Source organism: Eretmochelys imbricata, chromosome 8, assembly GCF_965152235.1.
Source record: "Eretmochelys imbricata isolate rEreImb1 chromosome 8, rEreImb1.hap1, whole genome shotgun sequence".
Taxonomy (NCBI): Eukaryota; Metazoa; Chordata; order Testudines; family Cheloniidae; genus Eretmochelys; species Eretmochelys imbricata.
In genome coordinates, this window is record NC_135579.1 from 15,366,028 (window position 1) to 15,384,895 (window position 18,868).

Genomic DNA, 18,868 nt, shown 5'->3' on the forward strand with positions numbered 1-18,868 from the left:
TCCTATGTATCCGCCCTCCTAAGCTATCACTATGGAGGAGGAGGAGGGACTGGAAAACAAGGACACTTTGCAAACACTGGGAAAGAAAGCACCCGGGGATGGTCTCTCCAGCTTCGGCAGTGTGTCAGGGATGTGTTGCTTTGAAATAACTATCCTAAGGAAAGAAGGGTGACCATTTTTTGTCCTCTTGTATGCCTCTGGGCAGGTACAGGAGTAGGTGAGGACTTGATTCACACCACTGAAGTCAAGGAAAGACTCCCGTTTATTTTGAGAGAGTTGGATTGGGCCCTGAGAGCAGCACTGGGTATGCTGTTTTGATAGGTGACTTGATTCGAGCAAAGAGTGAGGTAATTTTGAAATGTCATTAGTCATTTCATGCTAGCATTTTAATGGTCCCCAAGTAAGGTATGAAGTTCACATCTAAGAGGAAGGTAGGTTTGGGTTGTTGTTTTTTTGTTTTTGTTTTTTTTTTCAAATCTAGGTTAACAGCATCTGCCTGTTGTTTTCATGATGAAAAACATAAGCATACTCTTTAAAAAAAAAGTAAAGCTTAGATTCTAAAGAAAGAAGCAAAAATCAGAAATCTCTTAATTTTTTAGCTTATAATTTTATTATTATATATTGTTTAACATTTATGCTATGGTAGGACCTTCATGCCAGCCAGGTCAGAGCCTGTTTTGCAAGGTGCTATACAAAAAAACAGAAAATGACAGTCTCTGCTCCAACGAGCTTACAATCTAAAAGACCAGGCCTAACAGGTAGATGAGACAAATGAGCAGGTCAGTACGGAGACAGGGAGACAAGGCCGCAAAAATGAGATGGTGTGTGCAATTCTTCCCCAATCGGGGGCAACAAACACATTCTCCACTTCCAGACAATGAGCTACAATTGATCTGAAATGCTGTAACATTCATTCTAAAGGTGACCTGCAAAGAAGGAGAAAGTTTATTTACCTTTTTTCACTGACTTGTGTTGTGTAAAGCTGGCCTGAAAGATTTGTTTGTTTTATCTTAAAGCCCTGTTTTCCGCTCACTTGTAAACTTTAGAAGTACCAGAATGACCTTCTCTGGCTTTGCTGGAGGTGTGGAGGTCTTTAGAGAGAGAAAGAGATGATGAGTTTTAGATATATAGGAATTGACATTCTGGATTAGGATAGTATCCTATCACCACCGATAGTGGCTAGTACCATCTGCTTCTGAGGCGGTTACAAGAAACCTACAGGCGGCAGTTATGCAATTATCTGCCCACAGGGAAAATTTCTTCCTAAAGGTTCCATTAGAGCAGTAGTTCTCAACATTTTTCTCATTTGTAGACCCCTAAAAAATTTTGAATGGAAGTGCAGACCCCTCTGGAAAATTTAGACTTAGTCTGCAGACTCCCAGTGGTCCACAGACCACAGGTTGAGAACCACTGCATTAGAGGTTTGGTTTTTGCCTTGAAGCATGAATGCTTATATTGCTTCCAAAAACTATTTTTTAAAAATTCTTACTATTGTATCATTTTTCTCATCTCTGAACAGAGGGGCTGGAGATGTTGAACTTTGAACGAAAACATCTTTTCTCCGAGTTGTTTCTCAGGCATTTGAATTTAACAGATGCTAACAAAAGCAGGCATGCAAAACAAGAGCTGTAAAGAGGGTAAATATAAATCACTTATTATCTGAACTAATTAGGGTTCGTTTACATAGTGGGTTTTATGTCATCCTATGTATGTCCAGTCATCCAATAGTCTTTTGGGGGGGAAAAGTAATAGTATTAGGAAAACATTACAAGCTTCTTTATACATAATAAAGATTGGGAAAAAAGGGCACAAATCTCTCCCCCTCCCCCCCTTTTTGCAGGTCAATTTAAGAACAGCTATTCTGGGCCTTTCAGGTGTGGTGGGCCAGTATTCTTCAGTACTACATGTGACTGTGTTTTGAGCAGCTGCGCTGTTTGGTATGTGGGGTGCACAATGTAATCTTCTTTGCTACGTATTTTAAATCTATAAACTCATCTAGAGCTGTGAGTAGGCACTTACAGTAGGAATCAAAATAAATGCAGAGTAGGAATGCACAAAGGGAGAGTAACACCTTGATCCCAACTCTGCTCTTGCTTACAAAGAGTTAAATCAGCAGTAACTTCTCTCAGTGCAATGCAATTTAAGTGAGAGTAGAATTTGGCCCATAGATCCCACTCAGAGTGACTGCAAAGGATTTTACGCAAATCAGGGTGGTGCTTGTTTTGTTTCATTTGTTTGCTTCTTTCCGGTGCCTGGGACCAAGAAATAAAAAATCAGATAAAAAACCCTTTGTATGTTATGCTGTAATTGGACTCAGAGAGAACTAAACTCCTATTTTCCATTCCTATTTATATACTAAAACACTAACAACCCTACTCAATACAAAAAACAAAACAAACAAAAGTGCTTAGGGTAATTACTGAACAATATAGTTAACACAGTAAAAATTACAAACATGGGGACACTGTGCATATTTACACAAACCAGCAAACACTGTGTGATCAACACACTTCGAGAAACAGATGGATCATTCATAAAAAAGTATTCTGCTCCACATCATGGAGAAGCGCATGTACAGTAAGAAGATCTAACAATTCACACATTGCTTAATGTACCCAGAAACTACATTTCTTTGTCCTACTTTATTTGATATTGAATTAGCTTAGGCACCTGTATGGCCCCATTACTGTAGTATCAGAGCACCTCCTAATATTTAATGTATTTATCTGCATGCACCACTGTGAGGTAGCGTAGACCTATTATCATCACTTTACAGATGCAGAATTGAGGCCCAGAAAGACTAAAGGACAAATTTTTAAAAACCGGCGCAAAATACCTTTAAAAGTCTAGCCCTAAATGACTCACCCAAGGTCACACAAGCAGTCTGTAGCAGAGAAGGGAATTGACCTCAGCAGTTCTAAGTTGCAGGCTATTGCCTTAACCACGGGGCCATCCTCTTGAGTAAATAATCAGCAGCGTACTTCAGTCCTTGTCCTCAGAGGATGCCTGCACACCACCTTCAAAAGATGAGCATGGGAACTTAAATTCCTAACAGAGACACTGGTTTTATGGCTCACTGCAACAACTTGTAACACGCCCGACTGGCTACTAATCCTTTGCTGCCCACTTCATTGTAAGTGGTCTTCTACAGCGCCCCACGTGAACCTCTTGTGCTTAACAATCTGACCCATCTTGTCTTTCATTCAGACACTCTGGTTACCTTCTCCAGACCTGAGGAAGAGCTCTGCGAGGCTGGAGAGCTTGTCCCGGCTACCAATAGACGTTGGTCCAATAAGATACTGCCTCATACCGTCTATATGTATCTACATAGGGAACAAATATTTAATAATGAGCTCTTCAGTCAAGCAGTGACAGATATAACACGATCCAAGGCTGGAAGTTGAAGCCAGACAAATTCAGACTGGAAATAAGTTGTAAATTTTTGATAGCGAGGGTAATTAACCGATGGAACAATTTACCGAGGGTTGTGATGGATTCTCTATTGCTTCTAATTTTAAAATCCAGATTGGGTGTTTTTCTAAAAAATATACTCTAGGAATTATTTTGGGGGAAGTCTATGGCCTGTGTTATACAGGAGGTCAGACCAGATGATCACATTGGTCCCTTCTGACCTTGGAATCTAGGAATCTACCTTGTCTCTAGCATAACTCAATGACAGAACAAAACAAGGAAGTAATGCTAAGGCTGAAGGGGCAGCATGAGTCAGGTGATATGATCATGAGTAATGGAGGATTACATGATTCTGGCAAGCTAACAGGATCCCTTATCAGTGCACGTCCCGGTGTGCTAATATTATTTTTAATGAAGGTGTTGATTTTTTTTAAAAGGAAAGGATTCTTTTGGCAGGCAGAGTGTCAGCTGCCATCACTGAAACACATTGTTAATTTCAACCCTATATGATGAAGTTTTTTGCTTGTGACTTCCCTTTTTCTTTAATGGCACCAACAGTTTGAGTCTTGTTGGCATAGAAGGTCTGCAGAGGGGACACTTGCTCTGACCAGTTGAATGAGGCCTGCCAGTTCAGGGCTTCCCTCCTGCAAGCGTGAGCAAGTCCATAGAAGGGGCCTGTGTGTGTGTGATTTTGGTGGGGATAATAAGTTACAGTGGGGTGGGACATGGGGTTAGAGGATAGTGTTAGGGACAGAGGCTTTATCCACATGGAAAATTTCCATGCCACTCACCAGACTGCTGTGAGGGGACCTAGCAGCTGCATCCTGAATGTTTTAAGCCTCCAGAATCTGAACAGGCACTGTCCCTGTCTTTGCACTGGAATCTACAGCATTATTGTTCTTTACTTAGTCAGAGGAGAAATACATAGATCTATACACAAATAATAAACCCTACACACCTCTCCCTGCTTCAACTTCCTCACCACTCTGAAGCACTCGTTGGGCTGGGGTCAGAGTCCTTTGGGATCCAGAGTTCTCTCCACCAGTGCATAGTTTGTGTTCTGAAACATCATGCCTTCTCCTCCCAGCTCTTCTTCTCTGACCTTGGCCTGTCTGTCCCATGCCCTCTCCTGCATGTCTCCCTGAGTTGTTTTATAGCCTCCTGCTTTGGTCACCTCTCTCTGTTCTGCTTGGAGAATTTCCACTCTCCAAAGCCCCACCACTGCAGATCACTTGGACAAACTTGTTTCCCTACTCAGACACTTTTTTAAGTAACTGTTGTATGGTCAGAGCACAGTCACAAGGTTGACCACTCACCATTGTCCGTGGTCTGGAGAAGACATGATACAGCCTTTTCGGCAATGGGGGAACCCACAGATACAGAGGGGCATTCATGATGATAAAGCAGTTTTCACGCTAACAACTTCCTAATAACCAGAATTCATAAAGTATACATAGCTTCCCCAAATCATCACACATCCTGTCTCCTTCCCCCCCAAATCCCCCATCACCTGACCCTTTCTATGCCCACCAACACCCAGTTTTCCATTCCCCTCACCCTCCTTTTAAGCACCTGTCTGACTTCCCCAGTCCACCCACCTGTCACCCCTCTCCATGCTCCTCACAGGTCCCGTGCAGTTTCCGAGTCCCTTTAACATATATCTTTTTTTCCCTGCACCTTTTTCATGCCCTCCTTCTGCCTGCCCCCATGACACTGGTGTGCCTTGAACCACCTTTAATTCTCTCCATGCTCAACAAGTCTCCTACAACCGCCCTGTGCACCGCTCTTCTTGCTTCCCCAAGAGTCCTCCATCCTGAGTCCAGGGAACATAGTGTCCATCCCCAGTTCCTACCCCACTTGGGGGTTCTTTGTCCCCCTCTTCTATTGTCCCTTCACCCTCCATCCTCCTGCTCTCCTGCATTTCTCCTTCTCTCCCCCCTTCACCCTCACCCGAATTTAGGGGCACTTGTTACTTTTTAGAGGAGTTAGGCTGGGAATATATAAATGGGAAGCTACCTTCAATCTCAGCTATGGAACAGCTCCCACCACTCCCTAATACTGAGCATCCCATAATTGTTCCCAGATTTAGGACCCAATGTTACCCACAGCGATGTACGTGTCCAACCCATGGTGCTAACACAGCTGTGTGGGGTTAAATCCATGCAAAATTTGTCCACAGACTTCTATATGAGACAAAGAACAAAGGGGTGTCATTTCCCACCAGTCGTCCAGATGGTGAATTGCAGCAAGGTAGCTTTAAACTGTTTCCATTTCTTATAAATGCTTCTTGTACAAAGAAGAAGCTTGGTTGCTGTACATGTAGGAAAATAGCTCCAAGAATGTTGAAGTGCTGCCCAGTTGGCAATAGGTGATATCCCTGCTGGCTGAGATATTCAGAATATAGTAAATATGTTTTGAGAGGGTGGTGACAATTTCCCAGAATCCAAATGACTTATTTTAGGGCCTGATCCATAGTCTATTAAAATCTACCAGCATCTCTCCTTTGACATCAGTAGACTTTGGATCAGGCTCCTACTTTAATAATAAATAATTATTATTATTATTAATTTAAAAATTAGCTGTTTTGCCTGTATGGGGAAAAATTAGAGAATTTTACCAGTTCCATCAAAACGTCACCACTATTGAATTGTAATGTTGTTCCACAGGAAGAGCTGGATCCCTTATCAAATGTGTACATCAGGAAGGGAAATTTGCCAAGGGGTCTGATCCTGGGAAGTGCTGAGCACCCCGTGCCAGCATTTTCCACGTGTGGTTTGAGGGCTCTCGGCAATCTCAGTACTCAGGGTCCAGGTCTGAATTTGAATCCTTCCCACTCTGCTTGAGCTCACTTAGGGCATGAACAAGGCTCTGCCATCACTGTCTGTCATGCTGTTTGCAAAATAGCTGCCTTGTTACATCTCTAACATTTTTTACAAGGCTAGGTCACTGGCCTGTTGCTTATATCTGCACCACCCTAAAAGCCACATCCGTACTCAGCAGCTGATTGAGGATAATGGGCGGAGGGAGACTGTGGTTTTCCCTGCATGAGAGCAGAAGGGGGTAGTGAGGGAGACAGTGCACCAAAGGTCACCTCTCCCCAGAGTTTCTGCACGAGTTTCAGTTCTAACTTCATTGTGGGGGACACAGTCCCTCCTCACTGGTTCTTGGAGCTAGGCTGCCTGAGTGAGGAGTGTCACTGGTCCCGTGCTCCTGGAGTCTTTGCACCTGGTTCAGGCATAGTGGGCTCTCCTCTTTAACTCCTTTTGCAAGAGTGTAACCCTCTTGACTTTGGAGAGGTTACTCCATTGCTCTAAGCAAGGGGAAAATCAGGCCCACGCAGTGTGTCCAGGACTTTCTGCTAGGTCAGTGCCTCCGATACCACCAGCAGCGATTCATACGTCATGATCTCACCCTCAATCTCTGAATATCTCAAGATATAACAACCCACCCGACTGACATAAATTTCACCGACAAAAGTGCCGGCATGGACAGCGCTATGTCGGGGGGAGAAGCTCTCCTGCTGACGTAATTACCACCGCTCGTTGGGGGTGGTTTAATTGTGCCAGCAGGAGAGCTATTTCCCATTGGCATAGAGCGGCTTATGGTGGCACAACTGCAGGGGTACAGCTGTGCCGCTGTAGGGTCTGTAGTGTAGACATAGCCCAAGTCTGAGAGTGCTTGCTTTTGCTAGCCGTAAGAACCGCTGGCCCAAATGAGAAAGCAGATGATAGGATGCTAGGGTAGAGCATAGAAAGCGTTCAGCAACTTGGAGCTCATGGTTTTGTGGGTCCAAAAGGCAGATATGCTCAAATCAAGAGATTATTGTATTGCATCCCCTTGACTGTCTGATTTGAAAGAAGCACAGTACCAAGCTTTGGCGAGCTGGGGTGGGCTGGAAATTACAAGGAGTATAATTTAATCACGACCAGAGCCGTGAACAGTCTCTTAGAAAGGCTGTGTCTGGAATGCACTCGTTGTAGTCACATATAAATGAGCTTTATGTGCAAGGATCTCAAAATGCTTTGTGCAGTACTGGCCCATAGGGGATTTTTCTATTAACCTTCCTGGGAGAAGAATCTGTATGTTACTGTTGCTGTTACATAATGGAGTTTACCGCTGTGTTAAGTAAACAGTCTGACCGATGTATTTACTGCCTTGCAAAATTCTACTCACCCACTCGCTGCACACAGAGTGAATCTTTTTGATGGGTAGGTACAATATCATTTATATTGTCAAGGGCAGATGAGTAGCTGTGGTATCTAGGCTGGTTACATTTTCACAACAGTTTTGTTCATCTGCATTAGGGGAATGTATGGTGTCAAGGGCATGACATGACTGCCAGCTAGTGCAAATTTGCAACCAGAGTTTTAAGGTAATTCCGTAATGCAGCTGGGTGCCAAGGAACAAGAAAGTTTATGTCTGCGACTCTGATAATGTGGGTGCAGTAAAGAGATTGGCCTACAAATGACAGAGCCCTTGACTACATGTTACAAAAACTGGAGTGTGTACCAGCTCTCCCACTAACTTGCTGTTTGATGCTGACCCCAAACAGCTGTGCTCAGAACACATGCTTCAACGTGGATCAAGCCTGGAGCAGAACCAGTTGATGATGCTGTGTGACTGGCTTAGTGGGGACTGTGTTAATTCAATGTTTTCAAATCTGTTGAGTAGTTTCTGCACTGGGATGAATGTAGTTTGGTCTCTGTGCACAAAGACCGCCCACAATATGTTAGAAACCCAGTTCTGCCGCACTGTCTGCAGACGTGTCTGCTAAACAAACACCATTCTTCCGTTAGGTCAGTGAGGGGACTGCTGTCCAGAGCGGGGAAACCTCTTGGGAGGGATAACCTAAGCAACTGAACACCAGAGAGCTTGCAAACAACTGTCTGAATGATTGCTTGCTGCTCAAGCAAAACATGGGGCTGATACCAGTTGGTATAGCTGGTGCCAGCAGCCATTCATTGCCATTGTAGTCCCAGTCAGTTTACATTGGAACAAGAGATGCAACCCAACAGGACTTGGCTTTGGTATAAATTGCCTGTGGCAAACTTACCAATATTGATTTAACAATCCTGCCAGCTTCTTGTGCAGTGCCTAGCACACTTTGGGCATTCGGACCAGCCATTTGAGAAGGGTTCAGCCCCCTCAGCCAGGCCCAGATTTTCAAATGAACTCAGCTCCCATTTAGGCACCACAATGAGAGGCCAGATTTTCAACAGCTCACCAGGTTGGATGCACATTGGGTGTTTAGCTCTTTTGGAAAATCTGGCCATGGGAACTGCTGGGCGTTGAATACTTATGAAAATCTGCCCCTTATCCAGGTGCTTAAATGGCAGCTGAGCTCATAGGAAAATCTGACCCTCGTTGTAGCTGCCAAGCACTGGGAAATCTGGGCCTGAGATCTTTTGAAAATCTGACCCTAAGGGTTTGATCGAAGGCCCATTGAAGTTATTGCCAAGACTCCTATGCTCTTCAGTGGGCATTGGCTCAGGCCGTATACAATGAATGCTTTTCTATGGGGTTGTGAGGGTTAATTATGTTTGTGCTGAGCTTTGAAGAGGTGAAATGCTGTTTAGTGCTACAAGCCTGTACCAAAGCTCTCTGAGGCCAATGAGAGTCTTTTCACTGACTCTGGATTTGTCTCTAAATGTCCTGTATCTATTCAGCCTCCATTACGGCCAGACCCTAACTTCCTTTGTGGAATCTCACCTACTCCAGTGAGATGTGTCATATGAGAAAGGCAAACGAGAAATCCAGTTCCTGCAGCTGCCTCTCTGACTCAGACCCTGTCCCTTTCATAAAAAAAAATGCCATGGCAAAATAAATAAAAATCCCTTGGATATCCCCTTCCAATAAGGAAAGGGATTCTGATGATGATTCACTTCCACTCTGCTGAAGCTGGCAGGGGTCCCAATTCTTTTGGACTCAGACATGCGGCATGTGAGGGTACTGAAACAACTGCTACATTCTTTGGTATAAGTGCATCAAATAAGTGACAGAAGAGAAACCTAAGCATTGTTCCTCCAAGGGAATGTGCAGAACTATCTCCTCACTTCAAACTAAACCAAAACATACCCAAAAGGGGTTGTCTCTCAAAAGACAACACATTTGCCATCCAGTGAATGGCTGCTAATGTACTAAGGAATCAGTACTCTAGTGAATTCCTCTAATTAAATATTTTTCCATACACAAAAATACTTTTTGTGAGAATAACCTTTGATTTGAGATTTAAGAAAAAAACAAAAGGAAGTAGTAAATTCTTGAGGAGGGATCACATGACATTGTACCCTTGGTAACAACCTGCCATGAAATGAATGCAAAATGGTAGCCTGCTCCTGCAGATGATAGTCCTTGAAGATTCAAAGGAGGCAGAGAGAGAAAAGGCACCTCTCTAAGGCTCTCTGCTGTCTCCAGGGGCTGAGCAGTCATCATAAACAAATAGACAAACTTATTAGGTCCCAAAGCCCTCCTAATCCACCAAAATAAACTTCTTTCCTTCCCTTCGCTTCAGTCACATTTGGTCCCCTAGCTGGAAAATGATGGAAAAACAAAGGAGGCTTGCGGAACACTCTGAAGATCACCACATTTCTGGATTGTGTCAGACCCAGAGAGGGAGGTGAATTCTAGCATAGGGACTCTATCATGAAGAATGTCCTAAAGGATGGTGACCCCACCATACTTTCATTTACTACCCCTAAACAATCCCATCCCAAAAAGTCTCCCCTGCTCATAACGTGGTCTAAGCTTTATACTCAGACAAATATGGTAAGCATTTTTTTAAAAAGTCCTCTGGTGCACATTCTGAGAGTAGTTGTTGGCTTCCCCTTGCCCTGCACTACGATCTCAGGCAAGTGCTTCTCTGCCATGGCAGAGAGGCAGCGTCATTTCTCCTGAGTCCTTTGGCTAAGCTCAAGCCTGGCTGATACCTTGAGAGAAGGGGGATGCTCTACTGCCATTCACATGCTGATCATCAGAGCACTGGGAGCCTGGGGCCCCAAGAACGAGACTCTGCTCCGGGACTGTATTGTGCCCAGACACTACACCAAGCTGATGAGGCAGTTGAGGTTTCCGATACCATCCGTTGATCAAGGGACATCTATATTGAACATGTGACTGAACACCACCGATATGAGGATAACATGATCCAGATCACTAACTGAGAAGCGACAAGACCGAAGGATCTTTGAACTGATTTAACGAACTAGTGCACTTTTTTTCTTCTGTTATATGCTTAACCACTAACCCTTTTGTCTGTATTTTCTACTGTGGGCAATTGTCAGCTCACACAACTTTTTTCTCTCTCTCTTCATTTGCAATTCATGGTTATAACCTTGTTTTTGACAAACATGAACTGATATATTGGCGTATTTATCATGTGTGTTCAATAACTTGTGCTCTAGAATATTCTCTGATAAAAGTTTTATCAGTTTAATATTGGAGGCGTGTGCTGTCTGAGCGACTATAACTACATTCTGAATTTGTCATGGGATGGTCCTGATTACTCAACATTTTTCCATCTCGAATTGCTGACTTATTTGCGTTGAATGGAGAAGTTGTCATTTAGCAGGGGACGGTTGATGAATGATATGGCACTTAGCTGAAGGAACCTGATTGGTCACTATTGCTCACTGTTGAGTCAGCAATTTTTGGTTTCTGTCATTCATCTTCCCTATGGATGGAAAATTCCTTTGAATGGCATGAGGTTGCCAATGCCACATCTTGTAATGGGACTCAAACTACTCACTGAAACCATTTAGAACATAGTTTTAAAGACATTCAAGCTAAAATGGTTTAAATGTGGTTTAGCTGACAAATTTAGCCCTGTTCACAATGGGCAGTCTCAGTAGAGTTCAGCCAACTTAGTGTAAACCAGCTTTATGAATGTGGCTACCAGCACAATTTAGAAGGGGCCTCAGATAGTAAATTCTTCAGGGCAGCAACACCAGGCCAAATTCCCCAGGAGTGAATTTGCCCACTGTCTTTTACTCTAGGAGGTGGTGTTTGGATTTGGATCAGATTAATGTTAGGCTGGAGCTTGGGATCTGGATTCAAGGCTGAACCATGACTGGGGTTTGGGTTCAGATTCACAGGTATCAAAATTTTGCAAGCAGCTTTCATGAAATTTCCACCCCAAATGGTGGAAAACTTGTCAGATCAGCTGTTCTTGCATGAAGTTGGCTGTGTTGAACCTGAAAATAGGCACATACTGTTTTTTGGTATCACTGTAAACCAAAACCGTCTTGGCTGGTTCAGATTGGTGGGGTAAATTGTGACTCCCTTAGCCCCCAGCTTGAACCCAACAAAGGGGGGTGGATTTGAGGTTCCAAGCTTTGGCCGAGCTCTCTTTGTGTGCTCTGCAAAGCACAGTGAGCATGAGTGCTGCTGTATCAGCTGAAGATGATAAAAGCGCTCATGTCACTTTTGGTCACTCTGTGACGTTACACTCCATATGTTTTATGGAAATATGTTAATGAGTGTGAATATAATGTAACTGGAATATGCTTCATGCAAGAGGTCTCTTGTAAGGTATCATTACAAAGCTTATAATCTACTGAGTGTGTTCATCCTGTTTGTATATATATATCATTCTTGTATCTAAAACTAGAAATATGAAGTATAACTCAAGTCCTATCGTAATTATGCAAAGTGTGGGCCATTAATGGTGGTTTAGAAACTTGATGGCTCCTATTGACTAGGACAGTTTGTTGTAAATGGCTCTGTTTACTTGCAAGCCTTCCTGCATTCGTGTGAGTCAGTGTGAGTCAGGCCGGGAAGAATGGAGGCTTGGGGTCTCACAGGACATGTGACCATGTCACCTGCTACTGGAATCCATCTTAAACCTGGTGCTTTTCCATTTAGAAGGAGGTGGGGGGGACCCAGAGAGACAAAAGATTGCCACCTTGTGCCAAAGACTATAAAAGGGGGTGGAACAGAATGAAGAGGGTTGCCAGTCATGAGAAATCCCCTAGTTACCACCTGAGCTGGAACTAACAAGGACTGTACCAGGGAAAAGGATTAGGCCCAGACTAGGAAGGAGTCTAGTCTGTGAAAGAAGCTTATTGGAACATCTCTGAGGGTGAGATTTACCTGTATTCAGTTTCTTAATGTATTAGGCTTAGACTTGCATGTTTTGTTTTATTTTGCTTGGTAACTTACTTTGTTCTGTCTGTTATTACTTGAAACTACTTCAATCCTACTTTTTATATTTAATAAAATCACTTGTGTTTATTAATTAATCCAAAGTAAGTGATTAATACCTGGGGGATCAAACAGCTGTGTATATATCAGTGTTATAGAGGACAGACAATTTATGAGTTTACGCTGTATATGCTTTATACAGAGTAGAATGGATTTATTTGGGGTTTGGATCCCATTGGGAGCTGGGTGTCCGGGTGCTGGAGACAGGAGTACTTGCTGAGCTGTTTTCAGTTAAGTCTGCAGCATTGGGTGCGTGGTTCAGACCCTGGGTCTGTGTTGCAGGAGGCTAGCATGTCTGGCTCAACAAGGCAGGGTTCTGGAGTCCCAAGCTGGCAAAGAAAATGGGCTCAGAGGTAGTTTCTGCACATCAGGTGACAGTCCCAAGGGGGTGTCTGTGACCGAACCTGTCACACGCTCCAAGTGGTCATCGGGCTTTGTCCACATGCCTTGCTGCCCCAGCTATCCTTTGGGGATGGGTAACGTTTTGCCCTTTGCCATTTTACCCAGTTTCCCAGCCCTATCTCTCCCCCATCCTTTTGCTCCCCCCAGCAACCCCTGCAAAGTCAGAAATGTTTTCTTTCCTCCAGGAATAGACAGCCACATGAAATCACCCATATATCTTAAAGAAAACCAAGTTTAGTAGAGAAGGTGGGAGAAAATCATATCATATCCAAAGCAAATGGTGTGAAACCAATCTGCTTTAATGCTGGACAGCAATTCAGGGCTTGTCAACACAGAAAAGTGTTACCAGTTATACCATTAAAATGATACAGGTATAGTTAAAATGCCATAGTTATACAAGTATAACTCCCCACCTAGGGCTTATCTACACTTAAAACGCTGCAACAGCACAGCTGAGCCACTGTAGCACTGCAGTGAAGATGCTATCTATGCTGATAGAATGGGCTCTTCTGTCAGTGTAGGTAATCCACCTCCCTGAGAGGCAGCAGCTAGGTCAATGGGAGACTTCTCCCGACAACCTAGGGTTGTCTACTCCAGAGAGTTAGGTTGGTTTAACTGTCATTGAGGGATGTGGATTTTTCACACCTCTCAGCGACATAGTTATACTGACCTAACGTCCTAGTGAAGACCAGGCCTTAGGGCATGTCTATACTGGAAATGCCATAGCAGCACAGTTGTGTCACTGTAGCTTGTAAGTGTAGATGCTCCCTATGCCAACGGGAGGGGTTCTCCGTTCGGTGTGGGTAATCCACCCCCTCCTAAAGATGGTAGCCAGATCAATGGAAGAATTTTTAGCACTGTCTACAGTGGGATTTGGGTCAATTGAACTATGCTGCTCAGGGGTGTGGATTTTTCACACCCCTGAGCAATGTAGTTAAGCCGACCTAATTTTCTAGTGTAGACCAGACCTCATTCTGAAATAAGAGTGGCTTTTTTCAGATCTAGCGTAAACCGCTTCCAAAGTGACATAAGCTAAGGCCTGGTCTGCGCTAGAAAATCCACACCCCTGAGCAGTGTAGTTAAACTGGACCTAAATCCTCTTGAGGAGATGGATTACTTAGGCTGCCGGGAGAACCCTCCCTATTGGCATAGGAGATGTGTACACTGAGGCCTGATCTAACCTACAGGGTTAGGTTGGCGTAAGCTGCCTTGCATCGACCTAGCTGTGGAAGTGTCTTCACTTAAACTTGGCTCCCGCTGACCTAAGTGCTTCTCTACTCCAATTTAGTGTCACCACCTCCCCAAGAGCGACGTAGTGTCACAATTGATGTAATTAGGTGACGCAATGTCAGTGCAGACTCTACATTGCTTACGTCAACTGTTCGTGGCTTTCAGGAGCCATCCCACAATGCCCCACACTGACAGTGCAATCGATACAAGTGCTCCTGGTGAGGACACGCACCGCTGATACAAGCAGCCAAGCATGCACGCTCTTAGGCAATTTAATAACTGTGGTGGCCAACTGCTGATGTAAATTAGCTCAACATAATTTTGTAATGTAGACGTGGCCTGAAGTGCTACAGAATGTGGACCAAGGAGATCCAGCGTACTTAGATTTTCAGAAAGCATTTGACAAGGTCCCTCACCAAAGGCTCTTACACAAAGTAAGATGCCATGCAATAAGAGGGAAGGTGCTCTCATGGATTGGTAACTGGTTAAAAGATAGGAAACAAAGGGTAGGTATAAATGGTCAGTTTTCAGAATGGAGAGAGGTAAATAGTGGTGTCCCCCAGAGATCTGTTCTGGGACCAGTGCTATTCAACATATTCATAAATGATCTGGAAAAAGGGGTAAACAGTGAGGTGGCAAAATTTGCAGATGATATAAAATTAGTTAAGACCCAGGCAGACTGCAAAGAGTTACAAAAGGATCTCTCAGAACTGAGTGACTGGGCAACAAAATGGCAGATGAAATTCAATGTTGAAAATGCGAAGTAAAGCACACTGGAAAACATAATCCCAACTATACATCTAAAATGATGGGGTCTAAATTAGCTGTTACCACTCAAGAAAGAGATCTTGGAGTCATTGTGGATAGTTCTCTGAAAACATCCACTCAATGTGCAGCGGCAGTCAAAGAAGCAAACAGAATGCTGGGAATAATTAAGACAGGGATAGATAATAGGACAGAAAATATCATGTTGCCTCTATATAAATCCATGTAATGCCCACATCTTGAATACTGCATGCAGATGTGGTCACCCCATCTCAAAAAAGATATATTGGAATTGGAAAAGGGTCAGAAAAGGGCTACAAAAATGATTAGGGGTATAGAACGGCTTCTGTATGAGGAGAGATTAATAAGACTGGGACTTTTCAGCTTGGAAAAGAGGCGACTAAGGGGAGATATGATTGAGATCTATAAAATCATGACTGGTATAGAGAAAGTAGATAAGGAAGTGATGTTTATTGCTTCTCATAACACAAGAACTAGGGGTCACCAAATGAAATGAATAGGCAGCAGGTTTAAAAACAAATAAAAGGATTTCTTCACACAACGCACCGTCAACCTGTGGAACTCCTTACCAGAGGAGGAGACCAAGTTGTGAAGGCCAAGACCATAACAGGGTTCAAATAAGAACTAGATAAATTCATGGAGGATAAGTCCATCAATGGCTATTAGCCAGGATGGGCAGGGATGGTGTCCTTAGCCTCTGTTTGCCAGAAGTTGGGAATGGGCGACAGGGGGTGGATCACTTGGTGATTCCCTCTGGGGCACCTGGCATTGGCCATTGTCAGAAGACAGGATACTGGGCTGGATGGAGCTTTGGGCTGACCCCGTAGGGCCATTCTTGTGTTATGTTCTCATGTACAGTGTGCTGCTATCCTGCTGTAGTGTTTGAAGAGTAGACAAGCCCATGCTGCTAGAAATAAATTCAGACTCTACCTAGGCTCCAGTATCTGTCCTCTGTAAATTAGCCTAATTAAAGCCTCTTTCTCCAAGCTTCTTCGTCAGCTTTGTCGGGCGGGGGACCTGCTACTAAACTAGCCTCAGGGCAGGTCTTTAGCTCTAGGGGTCCTGACTTTGGCTGCCCTACAAGGGGCCAGTTCTCCGTTCCTCTTTCTTTGCTGGTTTCTTAGAAACTCTGGCGATTTATTAAACCTCGCAGAGGTCACGAGCTGTGGGTTCACTCTTCGGGTAAAGATACAACCGGCCCCCGCCGGCGGAGCGTCTTTCCCGCTCCCTTCCTTCCTTCTTCCTTGGCGGGGCTCCCGCTCCCCGGCAGGCTGGAGTTTCGGTTTCTTGCAAAAGGCGCGCTGTGAATGAAACGGAGACTCTTCCGGGAATTGGCAATAGCCGCAGGAGGCCAGCAGGGGGCGGCCGGGCTGAGCCACTGAGGAGTGACAGGCCTGCACGAGCCGCCGGCACCGGCAGCTGCGAGGAAGAAGAGGTCAGGGAGGGGATTTTGCAGCTTGCAAGCAGCTTGCAGCGCCAGGGCAGAGGTCGGTGCCTGGCGAGCAGGCGAGGGGAAAGCAGGCCCCTCCCCACCACGCAGTGGGGCTGGCGGGTCCCCGGGCTAGCCGCGGGGTGCAGAGAACCTGCTCTGCTTTGGAAGGTGGCGAGGGGGTGGATCTCTCTGGGTGGGAGCCTGTGTGGTCCCCATTTTCCTACCAGCTCCAGTTTCTGGGGACGAGACCCTGGGCGAGCGTCTCTGTGCAGCCGATTACACGCTGGTCAGCTTGCAGCTGGCCCGCGGGCAGCGGATTAGATTTGATGGTACCAGTGAGTGAGGAAGGGCTCAGTGAAACCCCCCGGCAACTCCCTCCTGCCCTCACCGGCAGCCGCCCCCGGCGTGGCTCAGCGCCCGGGCCGGTGCGCAGCTGGTGCCTCTGCCAGGCGCATTACAGCAGAGAGCCCGGAGGCTGGGGAATCCCTGGGCGAGCGGTGAGTCAGGGGTGGGCAGGGGTCCGGTGCTGGAGCCAGCGCCGGGGCTGGGAAAATCCGTGCCGTGGGGAAAAGCCCGGCGAGAAGGCACCTGACTTTCCGCGCTCCCCCCCCCCCCTTCCAGAGGGTTGTTTACTCTCGTCCTAGCTGCCGAAACGGGGCGGGCTGTTTTACAGCCAGGCTCACAGCTGTGGGGTGTGCTTCGCTGTCCAACAGCCCCAGCTGTGTCCGTCCAGGGGCGCTGACAGCCCCGGGGAGGGGGGTTTGCTGTATGGCTGCAGCCAGGCTGTTCCAGCGCCCTGCTCTGCCTGTGCAAATAATGCTGCTCTGACTTGCACAAGCACCGCCTGAAAAGGGCTGAGCCAGCCTTCTTCATATGAATTAGCCCCTCTGCTCAGGTTTCAGAGTAACAGCCGTGTTAGTCTGTATTTGCAAAAAGAAAAGGAGGACTTGTGGCACCTTAGAGACTAACCAATTTATTCGAGAATAAGCTTTCATGAGCTACAGCCTGTAGCTCACGAAAGCTTATGCTCAAATAAATTGGCTAGTCTCTAAGGTGCTACAAGTCCTCCTTTCCCCTCTGCTCAGTTGTCTGTCTATGGTGCTGATGCATCTGCAGTGTCTACCTGTAACAGTTAGGCGTTCTCATTGTAGGGTCGCAGAGAGCTTCACCAACAATAATTAAGCCTCACAACATCCCTGCGAGGTAGCTACCGAGAGGGGCAGTGAGGCACAGAGGATCTGCTCTGTTTATATTCTGATACTGCAGCCCTCTGTAAAGGTTTTGTGAGTCATGATCCAGATCACTCCCAGCCTCCCGCTCAAACCAGGAGAGGCTCCCTTGCAATCTGGATGAGCAGGCGGTGTGAAATGAGTCAGGGTGAAATGCAGGCTCAGCCTATGAAAATAACCTGTTTAGTGGTGGAATTCATTCGCAGAACAGGGGTGGTTATATTTACAGGGCTGTAAAGGGTTCCGCTTCAAAAGGTATTTACAGCATGTATCAATATTATTAATAAACAGAGGTTCCTTTTAAATGACACTTCGCTTTACAAACATAAATAAGAGAGGGTCCTTGTGCCAAGCAGTTAAAGCTTAAATAGCACACAAATACCTGGGTACCCATTTTGCATGTGCAAAGGTGAGGTGTACATCCACATTGTCTCTCTGTGCAAATGTTAATTACAAAATTAGACAATTAAAAAAATTAACCCCATGTGAGTTACCTACCTGCTATTCTGCAGCCCTATACACTCATCCTTAGATTCTCTAGTCACTGTGATGCTTTTGTCTCTTGAGCGTTCCCCGGGATGTACCTGTTCACTCAGAGACACCTCCTGGTCAGATTGAGACTAGCTGTGCTCACTGGCCACTGTAAAATGACACCCCTCTACCCCTCATGTATAGGCTAGTGCAGGATCATTCACGTAACCACAATATCCACAGTAGATGTCCCAGAGCTATAATCTCTATCAAACAGTTCCACAGTATCTGCGACCAACATAATTGAACTTCTTTCTGCTAAATATTAGCTGGCCTCTAAATGATGCCTGCCCCATTGCAGCTGAACTGTATTTGAGGTTATTTCTAAGCCCCCTGCCTCTGAACTAATCCTGCATTGGCAGGGAGATGACCTAATGCATCTTTCCCATCTCTGATTTCTATAATTTAATAGTGCTCTGCAGCTATTCTGTCTTGGGCTGTGGATTTACTAAATCTCATTAGCGAGGCATCTTCAGGCTGAGTCAGTGCTTAGCTAGAAGACCTTGGGGGGAAAAGCCCAGGTGCTCAAGAAGAGGAGCTGGAGTTTCAGTAGTTAATACTGTTCTCTCTGAATGCTGTTCTCTCTGGGATACTGTTGAACCAATGCCCCAGCTGGGTTCCCAAGCTCCCGGTGAACATTGCTGAAGTA

The 18,868-nt window shown here is 45.2% G+C and overlaps 1 long non-coding RNA gene across 3 annotated transcripts; it reads right to left on the minus strand.

Annotated features, from left to right (window-relative positions):
• Window positions 1-587: 587 nt before the first annotated feature.
• Window positions 588-18,333, minus strand: LOC144268565 (uncharacterized). 3 transcript variants are annotated; one of them, XR_013346790.1, is made up of 4 exons: window positions 18,187-18,333; window positions 3,221-3,323; window positions 2,866-3,017; window positions 588-926 (listed from the first exon to the last, which is right to left on the minus strand). It is a non-coding gene; the product is annotated as an uncharacterized LOC144268565 (long non-coding RNA). The 3 variants fall into 3 exon arrangements; XR_013346792.1 differs by having other exon boundaries at window positions 588-1,091; XR_013346791.1 differs by having other exon boundaries at window positions 588-2,252.
• Window positions 18,334-18,868: the final 535 nt, after the last annotated feature.